Genomic DNA, 5,499 nt, shown 5'->3' with positions numbered 1-5,499 from the left:
AAGTCAATGGACATCTCATGTTAGCAATTTCAGGGAGATACCTTGGTTAGTGAGAATCTGGCACCAGCACAATGGTATCATAGAGATCACCATGCACCAAGACTCCAGTACAAGGAGGATCCTCAGTTACAAGCTATAAAAAAACACAAGAAAAGTGGTGTCAGGAAACAGAAGGGGATTTCTCTCATAAAAGTTAGCTGTGAGGATTGCAGCTGGCACAAATTAAATCCATCACAGTTTCTAGTGCCTCTCAAGCTAGCAGAGGAAACCCAAATAGGTAAACATGGTCTCTGCTGACACTGAATTCCACCTTCTAATACTCACCAAGTTAATTAATTTTGCTCAATTTGATTTGACATTCAGAGCTGTGAATTTGTTTAGCCTTCTAATGGGCACTTCTCCCTTTTCCTGGTTTCCTTTGAAAGGTTTAATAAATGATGGGGACTTTTTGAAGTAGCTAATGAGCCTTTAATTTTGTACTTATTTGTTTATTCAGCTTAAGTACTATCTGGAAAGAAAGCGCTCCAAAGACCATGTCTATGCAATGAGTCTATGTTCGTCAAAAGAAAATCAGGCACGTATTTGTGCCAAAGGTACTTGGGTGTGTCTCTTTCATGCTGGGCCTCAGATATATCAAGGACCACATTTCAATCTGTCCTCAAGCTATGTATCCTCATCACTGAATTACTTAATGCATAAGTAATTCTGATTTTTCAGTAATTACTTATATGAGTCATACCATTATGGAACTTACCATGATCTGGTCAACCCTTGATACTGTCATCCAGGATCAGTTGTGATGTTTCGTGTGGACTGAACTGATATCCTCCTTTATAGTTTCTACAAGCTGCAAGACGACGCATTCCTTTTTTCTCAGAACCCGTGCAATATGTGGAACTGAAAGGAAAAAGGCTTGCTAGTAGGGCTGTGCGAAATTTCGCTGCCAGTTTCATTTCAACGCTGTTTTGACTCATTTCGAGCTTGAAACAGTGAAATCAAAATGAAACACAGAGTTTTGAAACAGCCTTGAAACTAAACGAGGCAAGTCGAAATGTTTTGAAATTTTCGAAACGTTTTGAGTTTCAAAGCTCAAGCTGGGCTTGCCTGCACTAGGGAAACAGAAAGTAAGGTAAGGAGAGGGAGGGGGAAGAGGGGGGAAGTAGGGCAAGGAGTGCTTTCATTATTAACTGTGTAGCTGGCCAGTGACTGTCATCCTTCCCTGAGCTCCCTTCCAATCCCAGTGCTCTGGGGGAGGGACAGAAAACTGGATAAAACGTAGCATTGTTTGAAATGCCCTGCTTTCTGCCTTGGTGGCGGTTAGTGAGCTGTATGTTCAAGCAGCTCAGCATCAGACAACAATGGCTAGCACCACTGATCTTCTAAAGGATTCCCTACTTGCTAACAAGAGGGATTTCAGATTCAGAGTACCTTTTTCTTTGAGGCTCTTTTATTTTATTATATTCATTCATTCTTTTGAATTCTATAGTTATACTGGATAAGATTACCGTAAGATTTAATTTATAGAGGAAGCAAAATACATTTATATTTTATTTCTATACATTTAAAGCTTTGCAGCATACATTATAGAATTTATATAGGGACAAAGCCATATTTCTATTTGCTTTTATTCATTTCTTATTTGCACCACACACCTACCTTCGCTCTTGCACCCAAAGTTTTGAATTTATACAGAGGTGAAGCCATATACCTGCTGTTTTGTTTCACATTTCTTATTTGCATCACATACACACCTACTACTACCACCAAAGCTCTTGCACTCACAGTTTTGAATTTATACAGGGGCTAAGCCATATACTTGCTATTTCATTTCACATTTCTTATTTGCATCACACACACCCCTACTACTACTGCCAACACTCTTGCCCCCACCCTTTTGAATTTATACAGGGGCTAAGCCATATACTTGCCATTTAACATTTGTTATTTGCACCAGACACCTACATTTTTTTATTTATATAGGAACGCAAATACATTTATATATTTGTAGAAAAGGAAGACATGAAACATACCATGAAGCATGGTGGAAAGGCAGGTGGCCACACTGGCCAGCCTTCAGGGAGGGGCAGAAGAGGGGGTAGAGGGAGAGCTGTAAGTTCCCCTCTCCCCCTACCAAACTGAGATGCAGCCTCTTTCCTCCAGCTAAAAGGGATGAGGCTGCTACAAGCAGCAAGGAGAGGGGAGCAGTGCCACTGCCACTACCTGTGCCCAAGGCTGCATCCCCTCCACATGCACCAGCCATAACCACCACCACCCCACCACCATGACAGAAACAACAAGCAGCAGCACCAGCACCAGCACCAGCATAGCAGCCTACTCCACCCCTATTTCACTTCCCATGCTGAGCCTTCCAGTGCCAGAGGAAGTGCTGGCACTGGATCTGGATTTCTGTGCCCTAGCAAGGGAAATCCTGGGGAAGGAGGGGGAATCAGCTGAGTTTGTGCTTGATGCCCCTCAAGTTTCCCCTAACACTAGGTCTCCTTCCCCAGAAGGCACTTCGGAGGAGGTTGATGTACAGGTGGAGGCAAGCATCTCAGCTGAGTCCACTCCTCCTCTTGTGTGCCTCTGACTGCTGAGGAAGAGGAAAGTGCAGCAGCATCCACAGATGCACCAACAGACCAGAAGCGAGTGGGTAGTGTGGTCTGGGAACATTCTGAGCTATCAGATGATCCCACGTACGCTATCTGTCTGCACTGCTGAGCCAAAACCAGCCAGGGCAAGGGAACAAAACATATGAGCACCACGGGAATGCTGATGCATCTCTGCAGGCACCACTCCCTTGCCCTTGCTCCTCCTCTTCCTGGCACTAGTGGGAATATACCCAAAGGGAAGTCCCCCTCTCAGTCCAAAGCCCCCATCCCCCCAAAGCAGAGGCAGGCTACCCTGGAACAGTGGGGGAAAGGCAGACAGAAAGGTGGGGAGGGGCGTGTTGCAGAGGTGAGCAAGCTCACCCAGAGCTTTGGGGAGATGCTTGTTGTCGATGGCCAGCCATTCTCCCTAGTTGAGTGACCAGGGTTCAGTCAGCTCATGGTGCTCATGCCCCATCATACCAAGTGCCTGCACATACCACCTTCAGTAGGACAGTGGTGCCATCTCTGTATGAGGCATGCACAGAGTACTTGAGGAAGGAGATGCACAAGACAGGTCCACAGGTGGTCTTACACTTCACCTCAGACACCTGGAGCATCCAGGGTGGAGATCATGCCTACCTCTCTCCCTCACAGGGCACTGGTATGACCAGTCAGGCTGTTGGTGGACTCTCCTCCAAGCTGAGGTGATGGATGAGTCCCACACGGCAACAGAGATAATGGGGGCCATGAACCGCTTGGTGCAAGAGTGGCTCGCTGGGCAGGGTGAGCTCACCTGCGGGCTCATGGTCACCAACAATGGGACCAATGTGGTTAAGGTGGTCCATGATGCCAACAAAGTTGGCATCCGCTGTGTGGAACGCAAGTTCCACCTTGTTGTCAGGGACACCTTGGAAGGGGACAGAGCTCCCAGTGATGCCAGCACCACCAGCAAGCTAATTTCCAAATGCAGGAAGGTGGCAGGTTACTTCCACTGCAGCATCAACGGGGGCAAGATGCTGCAGGATAAACAAAAATAGCTGAACATCCTACAGTACAAAATCATGCAGGATGTGGAGACTCGGTGGAACTCTACATTCCTGATGCTCAAGAGGCTGGTGGAGCAACAGAAGGACAACCATGAGATGGCCTTCCTTGGGGAGATCAGGATCAGTGGCCCAATGAACAGGTCTGACTGGGATACCATCTCCCAGATCTTGGTGGTCCTCAAGCCCTTCCTTGAGGCCACTGAGAGCCTCAGCGCTCCTGATGCCTTTCTTATCCAGGTGATCCCCATAGTGAGGGAGCTTCAGAGAAAAATGAAGAGCTTCCAGGAGATCAATGTTCCTGACTGGGGCAAGCTACTGTCACCAGATGTGCAGGCACTGGTGAGGTCGCTGAAGGAGGGCATCAGGAAATGGATTGATCCCTTGAGGTCTAATACAGTCCACATGCTGGCCGCCATGTGTGACCCAAGGGTGAAGGGCACTGTATGCAGCAGCCAAACATTGAATCAGTGAATGGAGATGCTGGTAAGGAAAGTCAGTGAGGCAGAATGGCTGAGGCGGGGGTATGTGGAACAGGGGGATCCACTGTCCCATGCTATCATGACATCCACCAGCCATTCTTGTCCTCCACCACAGGTTCTGCCAATATGGGATAAGGGCATGGCTTGTAGATGGGGTCCAGAGCCACCAGAACCCACCATCAGGCAGGTAGTGCTCACGCCTTGGTGACTGCCTAGCTTGCCAAGGATATGGAGCCACCGCTGTGCAACCCCTTGGCCTACTGGGCAAGCCACAGCCAGATGTGTCTGGATCTGGCCACAGTTGCCCGTAAGCACCTGTCTTGTCCACCGACCAGTGTTCCGAGTGACAGAGTGTTCAGCATCACTGGGGATGTAGTGACACCCCACCATACCTGCTTGGATCTTGGTTTGGTGGAGCAGCTGGTGTTCCTGAAGGTGAACCTCCCACTGCTGGGGTTCCCCAAGCTCCAGGCGCAGATGGACTGAATGCCACCCTCCTCACTCCATCCACACCTATTTCCTTTTTTCCTTTTTTAAAAACCAGTTATTGCCCCGCTCTCAGCTGGAGGGGACACTCACGGCATCACCAGCCAGCAGGGGAAGAACATGTCCCTGCTGAGCTCACTCCCCTGCCAGGACAAACTTGGAGGTATGGACTGGGACTATGGGGAAGGAGGAGGCCCCAGGTCCTGGGCATGACCACTAAAACTGCTAGTGGTCATGCCAGGGAAGGGAGGCCTGGTGGAACTGCTGGTGGCATGGCAGCCCCATAAATGCCAGGACCAACAATCCCCTAGTGAAAGGCGGGTTTGAGGCACCATAACCTCCAGCTAATGTGCACACTCACACAGTCCTGGCTGGGGAAAGCCCAGACCTGTCATGTCTTTGACAGGCCAGGCACTTGCTGGTTGCAGCGCAGTTGTGAGGCTCCAAATGAGCTCAGCTTAGCCGCCTGGGATGCCAGCTTTTACATTGAAAAACCCTTTGTCAGGCTGAGGAAGCACTTGCAGTTGGTGTGTCTCCTGGTCCTGGGTGGAAAGAAGAGTAAAGAAGCCAGAGGCTGGCCTAGCATGCAATGCAGGCAAGAAAGCCAGTCAGTGAAAATGGAAATGAAGGCGTCAAGGGGCAGGCTGGTGGGGCAGGGGGGGAAGGGTGATGTAGCAGTGTAGGCAAAAGTGCAGAGGTACCTGGGAAGTCAGATGTCTGTCAGGTTGCAGTGTGTCAGAATTCCACTGCCTATATTGAGTCTGTGAGTTTCTATACCTACGAAGCTATTGAAGTGAAGTTCATAGGCCCAGCCATGAAAAGTGGTTTTTAAATTGTTCCCTTTCAGGATCAGGCCTGAGAGACTGGAGGCAGAGTGGGTTTTTTTGTTGAGGAATGTGC

Source organism: Alligator sinensis, unplaced genomic scaffold (genome assembly GCF_000455745.1).
Source record: "Alligator sinensis unplaced genomic scaffold, ASM45574v1 scaffold511_1, whole genome shotgun sequence".
In the NCBI taxonomy this organism is placed as follows: domain Eukaryota; kingdom Metazoa; phylum Chordata; order Crocodylia; family Alligatoridae; genus Alligator; species Alligator sinensis.
Note: the sequence above shows the minus strand (reverse complement) of the source record.